The sequence below is a fragment of the Manacus candei genome, unplaced genomic scaffold (genome assembly GCF_025592945.1).
Source record: "Manacus candei isolate 608988 ecotype Guabito, Panama unplaced genomic scaffold, ASM2559294v1 h1tg000065l, whole genome shotgun sequence".
Lineage (NCBI taxonomy): Eukaryota > Metazoa > Chordata > Aves > Passeriformes > Pipridae > Manacus > Manacus candei.
The window spans coordinates 7,595,185-7,607,870 of NW_026138113.1; the positions used below are offsets into that span (position 1 = coordinate 7,595,185).

The 12,686-nt window shown below is 38.9% G+C and overlaps 1 protein-coding gene and 1 long non-coding RNA gene across 13 annotated transcripts in view; one reads left to right on the forward strand and one right to left on the reverse strand.

The window, feature by feature from the left end:
* The window catches only part of VSTM2B (V-set and transmembrane domain containing 2B), a 362,287-nt gene that overhangs the window by 269,051 nt on the left and 80,550 nt on the right, over window positions 1-12,686 (forward strand). The window lies entirely within an intron of this gene.
* LOC127479237 (uncharacterized) lies at window positions 8,422-10,475 on the reverse strand. Its single transcript, XR_007907513.1, has 3 exons — window positions 10,022-10,475; window positions 9,549-9,642; window positions 8,422-9,166 (listed from the first exon to the last, which is right to left on the reverse strand). It is a non-coding gene; the product is annotated as an uncharacterized LOC127479237 (long non-coding RNA).

The following is a 12,686-nucleotide window of genomic DNA, read 5'->3' on the forward strand; positions in this document are numbered from 1 at the left end:
AAGTTTTACAAAACTGACCTTTGTAAGCAAGAGAGAACTGGGTGAAAGTCACTTTGCATTCTGAATAATGCTGGTAAACTGCAGTGCAGATCCTTCAGCCACTTTGACTGTGGGAACAAATGATCTGTGGTGGGATTTAGATTATAGCAAGAAAAGTCTGTCTGTTCTTTCTATCCAACCTCAAAGCTCTATCGACTGACCTCGGAATTGAGGTTAAAAAAGAATCTGTAATGTTAGCACCTAATAATATTGTGGTGTTACTGTGTTCCTTGAAATCACACTGCAAGTTTATAGTGCTTTATAGTGATTTCATATTGATTTAGCATCAGAGGTTATCAAAATAGAATTTAACCCAAAGGTTATGTCCTTTCAATGAGCCAGAATCTGAATTTGCTTCTTTATCTTACTCCCATCCACTAGCAAAATCCTGCCCTAGATTAAATGCTTTCAAAAATAACATCATGAAACGATCAAGACTAGGGAAGAAATCAGCCTATACTTTATAGTAAGGTGGCAGTAGGAACCAGCCTAGCTAGGATCAGCAATATCAAGTTAATTAGACTGTGCCCAGGGCTGGGGCACCTGATGAGGTGAAACCCCAGGCTGCAGCTGTGAGTTTATGCAATTCATCATCAGGCAGCTGTACTGTGCTGCAGACACCATCACCCTGTGGTCAGAGCTGTGTTTGCCTGCCTGGATTAGGCTGACTCAAACCTGTGATTATGGGAAGGAGCAACTCAGTGAAGACAAGCTCTAGAAGGAGAATCTTTAGGGTTTATCTCAGTCCTTGTACTTCCTATATTATGCTTCCTGATTGATCCTTTCTAACTCAAGACAATTTTTTCTTTTGATTGATAATCTAATGTCCAAAAGCAAACAGAATACATCTACCTGGCTCTCTGCATCTTGCTATGATTTGCCAAAATTATTTTGGAATTTGATTTTTTTTCTGGGAAGTCTGTTAGCAGAAAAAGCAATCAGACTTAACAGCGTGTATGTCCTCTAGCAAAGCAAAAGCCCACATCTCCAGTATAGTAGGAATAAAAGAAAAGGGGAAATTGGGACAGCAATAGGACTGAAACTTTTATTTTAAGTGCTTTTTTCTTTAGTACTGTGGTTCAGCTAATAGTCAGAGGCTCTCTAAACCATATTCTGCTTGTATTCTGAGATCTGCAGGTCTTATGGTTGTCTTATATGTACGTCTGGCTTGCTGTGAGTAGTCTTAATTCTGTTTAAAATGTCATCTATCTCTGATAATGGGTTATTATTCAAGACACCAAAGAACTGATGCCTGTTGTGAAGTGGACACAGCAGGAATGCAGCAAACACCATCAGTGGTGTCCTGGATAGGAGAGGAGCACAAAATTCAGTGATTTATTTCTCTGACACTTTATTCTTTAAGGCATTTGTCATTCCTGCTCTGTTTGGGGAGATATTGTCCCACTGACTCTAGGCCAAACAGATGATATTTCATTTGTATCCACTGTAACTATATCTGTTGAGATTTTTGTTTTCCCTATAGGCTGTTTTTTCTTTTTGTGGAGTTTTCTTGGAGAAATGGATAAATAAGATCTATGTGCTGAAGGATTCAAATCCGGTTGTCCACGCCCAACTCCCAGCCTGTTTGTAACCTGCCATGGTCTGGGTGCAGAAGAATATCGTTCCTTTCACAGAAACACAACTTGGTGGTCAGCCAAAGTTTCCTGTGAGAGATTTTCCTTCAAAATCCCAATGTAAGCAGGAAAGGGAGAGCATGGAAAATGGTGCAGGCAGGAGCTGGGCTTGTGGCCTTGCTGTGACATGGAAGTCTTTCACTGGCTCTGACCTGCTCAGCCTTTCACTGAGCACTGACCTGCTCATAATATGTTCATGCACTTATTTGTCATTCCCCCACTGCCAGTTCTTTTCTGTTGAACTGCCAGAGCCTTTGTTGCTGCTACAACTTTTAGTATGAGACACAAAGTGAAGATTCACTAGAACAAGCAGAGATTCAGTTCATTGGTATTATCTGCCCATTTTTCCTGCCCCTTTCTTGTTCAGTCAAGGTTTGCTTCAGAAAATCTTTGGAGCAGACATATAGGAGCAGAATTTCAAACTCAGTTATGCTGAGAAAAATGCCATCAGTGTTTTTTCAATAAACAAATAATGTCTGTTCCCCTTCCCTGTGCAAAGACACACAGTGTCAATAGAAACAATTACTTTGTTGTCAGTTAATTTAAAAAGCTACTTGCAGAGAAACAAGCAAGCAGTTTAGCAAGATTGATGTAAATGGTGGATTACTTAGGATAGATATGGATCCAATCTAAAAACAGAAGGCTTCTTCTGTGCATCGAGTCTTACATATATGTTGAGAAAGATTCAAATTAAGGAAAGTGATGTTTGGTTTTTTAAAAATATCTTTATTTATAAAGCCTGCAGCTAAAGTGAAATAGGACCTGGATCCCAAACTAGTAATTGTAACTTTTTTTTCCCAAACTAAATTCAAACTCTGAGTTTTTCTAATAACCTATCAAGTTTTGCCCTTAAGTTTGCTCTGAGATGTCTGATGTAGGAACTCTAATTTAATCATGTGTAACAATCAGTTTTAACAACACTATTACTTCTTGAAATCATGATAACCCAGGTTTGCTGAGACATCATATGGTGAGATATCTTCTTATTCCAATAAGAACAACAAATTGCTTTAAACAACTTGCCTTGAGGCAAACATACAAAGGTGAAAGTTCCTGCAAACCCAGTAGCATCTTTCCCAGTTTTACTTTTTCATCAAATAAGTCTTGGCTAATCTGTAGTTACAGTATGTAGATATGTGATCAGTTTTCTTTGAAGCAGTTTGGTGAACATTAGAGTTTTGTTCTGAGCCTTAAAGGGCAGTAAACTTTATGGCTTTTTGGTAAACTTTTAAACTTTATACAGCCAGCTTTCTTCCTAACACCAGCCTAATTATAAACCTGATATTTTAAAAAGAAGCAGTTATGCAGATGACCCAGGTGTAAACACAAAAAAAAAAAAAAGAACAGAGAGTCTACTTTCCAAAACTTACAGGTGAGCACCACATGCTGAACAATTCACCCAGACTGTGCTTCTGCCATTCCTGGCAGTTCAGCAGACAAGTGTTAGTACTTCTTTTAAACTAATTTGATACAGATCATTTTGGGCAGACTGTGTTCAGGGGGAATGGTGATCTTGAAAGCTTATCCTTGGGTATGTAGAAGTCTGGGAAACTGGGACGTGAGTCATGGAAATGCTTGCAAGTCTGCTTTGTTATAACTCTGGCAGTTTGGATTCTTACTTTGACTGCAGGGCACAGATTAGGCTGGTGCATGGAGATGCAGGCAACTATCCCTGTTTCAAAGTGACTTTTTTCTGCAATGTCTCAGTTTCCCTTTAAAAATGAAGTATAAAGGCTTTTCTGTGTGAAGAAATCAGGGTGAAGCGAGATGTGCTGCAAATTGATGGCATGACATCTTTTCTGCTCTACATACTCCTTCATGCAGTCTCTGTGGTCATGGTTAAAGACATTCCCTTTCCCCTGCCTCTCCCAAATGAAATAGTTATAAGTGATTGAGAGATGTCAACTAAACCTGAAGGGAACCTGCTATGATAGTTTGGAGAGCTGCAAGCTGCCTTATTTATTCTGGCACAACGTTAATCAGCTGTCCTGCACAATCAGCTACATGTCACCCTTGTTAACAATTTAATTCTCCCTGTGAAAAAGGGAGGATGATGGATATTTATAGTTCTGTCTTTGAGACCTCTCATTTAGTGCCACCAAGAGAAGGCAGTTACTGCCTTCAGCATGAGCACCACTACGGGTGTCCAGAATCCACCCTGACCAGAGTAGGATAATGAGGAGCCTGTATGGACTCAATGAATTTATTGCAACTCACATGCCAGGTTTCTTTTCAACTTCCAGAGCCTCGTCATCCTTTGCTTCACATGGATCTATAGCTATGCACGTATCTGCATTTCCCCGTTCTCTGCCTCCTGCTTAAAGAGATTTAGCTGTGCAGTGGGAAACAATATTTTTAAGGAAAAAAAAATTGCCTTTTTGAACCACAGCTGCAGGTTCAGTTGAAGTTTAAGAGGTTTATGTTGCAGGCCAGTTCTTAATCTGAACAAAATTATACCTGGTTTTAATACAGGTGAAGACTTCCCGCTGGGAAAAGAATGAGTTCAGATAAGTGGCAAAACCAGTAAAACAGAGAGGGCGAAATGTAAATATTCAAAGTGACCAGCAGAAAACATTTGGCATTCATAAAAAGGCAGATTTGCAGGCACGTGGAAAAAGAGGCTGATGGCTGTAATAGCAGGAGCAGCAGCATCTGAGGCAGAAATGAGAGAAATGATAGTAGCTGGGACAGGAACAGATGCAGAAATAGCAATAGCAGTAATATCTCCTTGCACTGCACACCCAAACCACCCATTTAGGGGTGGCCAAATAGACTGTTACAAAGCAAACAGACCATTATGGTCCATTGTACAAATATGTATTTGGAAAAATGTTGATGTGCAGTGACGTGGTGGACCAGAAGTTGCTGTGTGTGTTTAGCAGCCCTGGATCCAGGCCATTCATTAGCAGCAGCCTCTCTGCAGAGGGGCCTCTTTTCCTTTCTGTGAGAGGCAGTAATAAAATCACTCCAAAATTTCCAGATATACTTTTAGATTTTTAGTCACTGGTTGTTAGTTTCATGATTATTTTTTTTTTTAAGGGAAAATACTTTGGGCACCAAATCTGTCTTGCTCAAAGGTTCTCTACATTCCTTAACACATTTCCTGGACTTCAGGATGATTTTCACAGCTCCTATTCAAGAGCAATGCCTTTTCCTTTAGAAAAAGTTTCTCTGACCTTTTAGATGTTACAACTAAACATTCTCCCTTTGAATTATGTTGTGCTGCAGCAACTTAACAGAGAAACAAGCCTCTTGACTTCTGTTTGAGAAGTGGTACTTCAATTCTTAATTAAAAATCAGTTACTACAGTTATGTCAGCTGACTTTGCAGTGGGTTTGGATTAGGAGCATGCATGTACATACATTGCCTATGTAGAATAATTAGATTTCCCATCTAGTCCTCATAAGATGTGTTGACACGTTTTAGAATCTCAATTCATTGTTTTATTGGAAAAAAACAAAGTATATGGAAGACCCTTTTTGCCTTTCAGCATAAAAAGGACTCTCTGAATAGTCTGTGTGAAATACAAGTTGCTTTAAAGACAATTTCTTAGAGGAGCAGGACCTTGATTCAGCAAATTCTGAATCTAAGCACTGGTGCTTAGCCCTGCACTCAGGAGCTGCCAGACTGCAATAGCAAAGCACTTGGTTCAGTGCTGTGCGTGACTGGTTTTAACACTTCAAGTATCCTGTTAATCAAAATTGGGTATCTGTGCTGTGGGCATCTTCCAGCACTTGCTTCCACTGGCCAGGCTCTGACCTTCCAGGCACATGTGCACAGCTCTGCTGCCCTTGTTGAAGTTTTTGCCCCCAAGTATAACCTAAAAATGTCCAGTCATTTAATTGTAATCATAAAGAAATTGTCCCCCATGCAAAGATGTCTGATGATGCCTTTAACCTTGGAGCTAAATTTTAGATCTAAATTCTAATTTCTGGTAAACTTAGGATTAAAATGGAGATGTTGATACAGCAGAATCGCTGCCATAAAGAGAGCAAGTCACACTCTTTATTGTAACAGCTCTTGATTGCCTAGCAAAGAAATGCATAATGAATAAACATTATTTTAAAAAGCTTGATAGCACAATGAATTTTTCAGTGGAAGAAACAGAAGAGAGAGTATTTAAAAATACATGAGTTTCATATTTGATTATAAGTCAAGAAGCAGCAGAAAGAACAAAAAAAATTGATAGCAATGGCAGCAGGCACCAAGCTTTCAGTCTTGAATTAATGAGGTAATTCATAATAGGGAGGGAGTGACATAGTGATTAGTTAATTACTGTGCAGAAACATACAATTAATGCACAACTGGAATTAGTATACAATGAATTAAACTGCCACAAAATGCAAGCACCAAAAATTGAGAAGGAAACCTTGATTGTTGATTGAAGCTGTTATTACAGCAAAAAGTCTACTGAAATCACAATAGTTTAGCTCTCAGAGTGTTTCATTTGTGTGATCTGATTCCAACCTGTTAATAGGAGTGCTGTGATGGGGAGTGGCATGTGCATTCATTACGAACTCGTGCACAAAGGGGCAAATGAGATTGTAAGGCCAAGGGGCTACCAAGGCAGACTGATGGGAAGCTTGTGTGCATTGCAACAGGAATCCTCTGCAACTTTTGACAAAACTAATAGATATTCAGCCTGGCTGGGCTACCCTGTCATCAACCTGTCATCGGCCCAGGGATGTTTCATCCCAGGGCTGCCAAGGAGTGATGAGGCACAGAAGAGAGCTGTTCCTGCCCGTGGGTCCCACACCAGAAGCCCTGTTGCAGCTGCTCCACGGGCTTTGCTGTACATTTGGTATCTTGTAGGAGTGCAGAGGTAAGGAGTGATTTTGCACATGGGTGTAGGTATCTGTGTGATCTTTATGTACCATAAAACATAAGGGCAGCTACCAGGTCAGGAGCAAATGGTGTTTACCCAAGGGAGTCTCTTTTCCTTCTGAGAGAGTAGGGGTTAGAAAAGGTTCAATAGTGTGAGGGAAGGAAATATCTCAGACTACATCACATCATAACATGCCTTGAGTCTGCTTTAAGATATGTCAGTGGAAAAAGCCTGTCCATCTTTATCTTTCTTTCTATCTATCTTTCTATCTATCTATCTATCTATCTGTCTGTCTTCTATATGTATAGCAAACATGGTATAGCATGTTGCACACCACAGGCTGCATGGGAGCTGCAGGAACTGTGCTACAGCTCACAGCAACTTGACAGAAGGCTGCAAATCTTGGTCTGCAGATGCTGCATTTGGCAGAGCATTTCTGCAACAGTTCAGACAAGAGTTTGCAAGTGCATGTTTTTAGCTTAGATTGCAGGAAATTGAGCTGATAGGATTGAAAGATCATGCTAGTCTCAAAATATTATCTCTCTTTCCATTTAGCAGTGTAAATAAGAGTGGTATTTTAGATCTAAAATAAGATCCGGTTTCTATCTTGAGGAATTAAAAATCTGAAGTAGAAAAGTAATTTATAATAGTATACATAAAGATATCCTTAAGGGAATAAGGTGGAAGAGGAAAACTAGAATCTGCATTTTGCAGAAGGTGCTTTATGCATGGAAACTCTGAAGTCATGATCATTGATTTAGTGTCTTGGATATTTGTTATGGTCTAACATGTATTGCACTGCTGATACTTTATTTCAGCTGAATTTAAAAAACAAGTGGTAGTGCATTTTCTTGGGACACAGTATTTTACCCTTTACCCTTTTACTTCAGATGACTTATAAAGATCAATAAATTAATAGCAAAAACATTTTCAAAATAGTATAGTCAACTTTTATGTCACTTTTATGTCAATATGAAAGTATTAGTGGTATATAGTGTTACAGTATTATAAAAATGCAAAAATTTCTGGACAGAAACAGGAAAAAAAATTATTAACTGATAATTTTAAGTGTCTTACTGAAAGAAAGCTTTTATCTTGAGAAATAGTTAAGATTTAGAAAAGAAAATCTAAAATAGAAATCCTAACACTCTTCTACCAAGGGCCCCAATTTAGCAAAGAACTCAAACAGTGTTAATTTAGTTACTCAGAAAGACTCTGCCAGACAAGCAAAGGTCTCTGAAAGCCTTTCATTATTGTCATCAGAAGCTGTAAGAAAGTCACTAATTTTGTCCAGGTAATTTCTGAAAGAGACCTTTTTCAATAAGTGTGAGAAAGTCCACCTTTAGTAAGTGCTGAAGTCTGACCCTGTAAGTTGAGGGCAAAAATCTCACTAAATTTAATTGCTGGCATTGGTGATGCTGGGAGTTACAGCAGGGGTGAGGCTCCCGGGCTGTGTGTGACTGCTGGAGTGCTGCAGCTTCCTCTCCTCTTCCTGCTTTTCCATAAAATACCATAAAGATTTCAGCAAAACAAAACCTTTAGAAATATCCCCCAGCACAAATCAGCAATTGCTGGCTTTGTCACATGTGAATTATTTTGAAAACAGGCTTGGACTTCTCTTCATTGCTTACTGAAATAATTTTCATAATCAGATGTCTCTACCAAGATCTGGTTAAAATTCATACTATGTCACTCAATCTGCCTTTACCAAATTAGAAGAAAAATGGGGTTTATTCGGCCTTATCTCAGATTTCTTTCTCTTTCTCCTATCCCTCTCTCCCACTGCTGTTCCACTGAGAAATTAACTCAGCCTTTCTGTCAGTGTGAGGGCTGGGTTGGGAATAGCAGGAAAACCTCAGTTACTAGGAAAGGTATTAGTTTATAATAAAGTGCTGATCCTTGAAATGTTATTTTGCTGTTTGAATACAGTAAAATAAACAGCAACAGAAAACCAAGTACTCCGTTAATTTAAATGGTTGGCTTCTTAATATTTACAATATTCTAAGCAACAGTAATAACTGTCTCTGCTTGTAGAAGTTATTTCAGCAGTATTGTCATGAAATGATCAAGCTTTTTCACAGATATTAAGTGGGTATGAAGTTTCTGGTATTGTGTGCTGTAGCTGAGGAGGAGGGAAACTTCCCAGTAATTTCCAGTCCCAGGCTTCTCTCCTCACCAATAAAGCAAATAATTTACTAATAACTCTTCTCAAAGATGCTTCTGCTGACGTGAGTGAAGTAGAAAAACATGCTGCTCATCTTCAGCTCTTAGTGTGGGGAGAGCTGCCTTTCTGGAATAGGTGCCATTTAAGGTATAAATGGATGTGATTCAGTGTTTGCAGCCAGGAAAGCAGTAAAATCTCGATCTGCTAAACACACCTGTGCAATAATGCTGACTTATATGCTGTAAGTCTTTTTTCTAAATTAATCATTTTGAAGTATGTTGCTCTTGACCACTGGCTCCCAAGCACTGATGAGATTTTTTTTCCCTAAAGTAAAGTATTAACAATAGCAACAAATCTCAAAAGCTGGGAGGTTTTAATTATTTGCCATTTCCATGGTTGGGTTTTAGCTGACATCAAAACCCCTAAGAATGATAAAGGCTGATTTCAGAGATCTTGAGTCCAGGACTTGCCAACACTTTCACAAGAGGCAAGTGGTATTTCAGGCTGTAAAAGAAATTGTCCTTTACAGAACATGTGACAAAGCTTTTTCTTTGATAGCATCATCCTGTGTCACTTTGAAAAATTTCCTGTGCTCCATTCTGAGGAAAAAAATATTTTACCCTAATGGCAAACTAAAAGTAAATTGCTGTGTGCTGAAGAGCAGAGAGTGAGTAGGGAAAGGTTCTGCTGTAGCCTAACAAGAAAGGAATTACTTTGCATTACCTCAGATGCTTTTTTTGGTGCAGCAAAGACCTGCATCATAAAATACAAAATGGTCTGAAGGGCTTTAAACTTTGCACACCACAAAATGCATTATACAGCTCCATCAGACATGAGCAAGGGTTGTGCCACTTTCCACCCTGCACAGGTAGAAGCTGGAGTTTACCTCAGTTATTCTTCTGCAGTGGTTTGAGACTTGAAGGAACGTTTTTCTTCTCTCTGATGTGAAGCTTTAGTTCCTTCTTCTGGAGATGGGAAATCTGCAGGTAGATTTGGAACAATTCAACATATTGAATGTTCTTAATCCAACAGCTACTGAGTCTGACTGGATAGACAGTGAAACTTCAGTTAGGCAGGGGATATAGGATTTAGTTTGGGGGCAGAAAGATTAACAGCTAGTGACCATGATCTGTGTCAGAAAACCAGCCCCTTATTACAGGTATTTTAATTGCAACTATGAAGATGTACTTGCAAGTTTTTATTTATTACCCATTCAATCTGCTGCTCCATCTTGGAGCCTTTATTCTCAAATTAAAAAAACAAAAAAACAAAAAAACAACAAAACAAAAACAACAACCACCAAAAAGCAAACAACAGTTCCCTCGTTTGTCCCAAAAAATTAAACACAGATTCTATCACCTTGCCCCAACAAAACCAATGCACAGGGGTGGATGGCAAATGCTGCCATGGCTTCATGAGAACTTCAGAAAACACAGTGTGTTGTTTCTTCTGTGTTTTGCCAGACTGAGTCTGAAAATACTGTGTTGAATTCCCTGAGTTCTGGAATTATAACAACATGTCACAAATAGATGCCTGGCAATGCACAGCCTCACCAGAGTGACAGAGCAGCACATCAAGGCTGCCCCTGGTGTATCTCCACTGACATCCTTACACCAGGGATGAGTTCCACAGACACCACAGGAGGGAAGGGTCCTGTGCATCAGGCACAGGCACAGGCACAGATCCTGGCTCACGTGAGTGATTATCTCATGTTAAAAAAAGCAAATGTAAAACCAAATCATCCCCGTGAATATGTAACTGAGAAAGTTTTACTTATACATCAAATGATTATTCAAATAACATCTAGATGTGGATGACCTCAACAGAGATCTATGCATTGAAATAAGTTTTAGTCTAGTATATATTTTATGTTTAAATATAAATATAAATGTATAATATAGATAATATTTTTGTACAAAAATACCATTTCAGCGTTACCGTATGGAGGGGTTTTTAAGTGGGTATTTGGATGCTGTATGTGACTATGCCTCTTATATCTAGGTGAACTGAGAGAAATAGGAAGGAAATATTCACCTCCTTAGAGGCTAAAAATGAGGTGCAGCTACAGTCTAGCTCTGCAGTGTTCCCTTTCAACAATGGGGAATGGAGTGAAAAAAACATGAGTTCATTTAACATGGAGGAAAAGAAAGGAAGATGGTAACATGTTGACCTGTACTAAATGACATTTACACAAGAGGTTTATTCATCAGGCTCCTGTACCGTTTTTCAAAATGTGCTCAAGTGTTTTTTTCTTTTATTTCCCTCCCTTTTCCTGCATTTCTAAATGCATCTCTCGTATCTGTTGTTTTTAGAGCACCTGCAAACTTTACATTTGGGTGCAAGGTCTGGCAGCAATCAGATATCATACTCTGACATTCGCTTTCCTACATGTTATATTTTATTTTACAACGTCATAGGAACACTGAACAAGTTTTCTATTAGCTTTAATTTTTCTTTCTCCTTTCCTTGCTCTGTGAGGGTAGCATACCTCTCAGGATATATTAACATACCTTCAACATTTTCTCTGGATAATTCTATTTCTGAATGCCTATTCACATTCTCCCCACATATTTCTCTTAATATCTGATATTTTTCAAAGATTGGAAGGCAACATTGCACAGTAAGAACAGTTGACATATTTGATTTCTCTCTCTGCATCTCTCAGTGGAGGAGGTAGCATTTGTCATCCCTGGGCAGAGCAGCTGTTACAAAGCTTTATGGTGAATTGTCCATGTTTACAGTCCTTCTGAATGGCATTTTTGCAAGTCTTTTCCTTAAATTCTTTATTGCAGAGCCCTGTTTTAAGCTCTGTCTCTCCATACAGGCTGAACTGAATAGAGGGGCACTTCCTGCCTTGTGGGAAGTGGAGTCTGGTCTGAGCACTCTTGCCAACAGTCGGATTTTTACATTGATTTCAAGGGGCTGCTGATCAAATCTCTGTACTGTGAGCTGCAGCTCAGTTTCTCCCAGTGAATAACTTCCTGTGCTTGAGGTATTCAGGAGTATGATCTCCTCCACTCCAAAAAACTCTGTGAGAAATTTTTCTAATATTTCTCATCTTCCCATTGATGCCAGTCCCTCAGATGTGTTTGTATCTGCTCTGGCAGAGCTAAAGCCTCATCTCCTGTAGTCTCAAACAAGATTTGTCTTTTTTTCTTTTCCTTTATTTTTGGGGGGGAATAGGAGAGTATGGTCCTGTGCTTTTGAGTCCTATATTCTTTTAATGCTCATGGCCATCTGTGCACTGAGGCATGACTGTGTATTAAGAACTGGATTACAATGCAATGCTCTTTTCTTGGGTTTGGTATTGTTCCCTGTCTTTTGCCTGCTTTATTCGTGCTTTTTTTCTGATTTCCATACTCTATTTCTTATGCAGTGCCAAATTTTTCTGTTTCTTTCTCTCATCAATAGGACTTTAACTTCACTTTCAGTGAAATTAAATTATAAAATAGATTATGCTTTCATATAATTCAGATACTACTATCTGGTGGACATTTTTAACCTCTGAACTTAAAAATTCAAAAACATACTCTGAAATATTTTTCAGTTCTCTTGGAACTAAAAACTTTTCATGTGGCTAAGCCAGATCTGACACATCTGTAGGATGAACCTTCCTTAGTCTCAGGAAAGTGCAGCATCATTATTAGGGAATTCCTAACCCAAGGCCACTCTCATGCAAGGGAGCAGCCTCATGGAGGAGCAATATGTTTTAGATGAAGATCAGTTTTCTGAATCAGTTTTCTTTACTGATATCAGTTACTTTTTGGGGTGGATCAGGACCAGCTACCACATTAGATCCCATGTTTTTTTCTGTAATGTCGTCTTTAGTGTGCTGGTATAGATGGACTGATTTTCATCTATTTAGGGAGTACAGAAAGGTGAGAGAATGAGGGTGGGTTCCTGAGGAACTTTGGTTTCTCCATAGCCCACAGGATGTGTCTGGGATACTATGGAGGCAAATAAATTTTTGTCTATAGGCAATGGCCATCCATGACAGACTCCATGCAGATTAAGCAATAAAAGG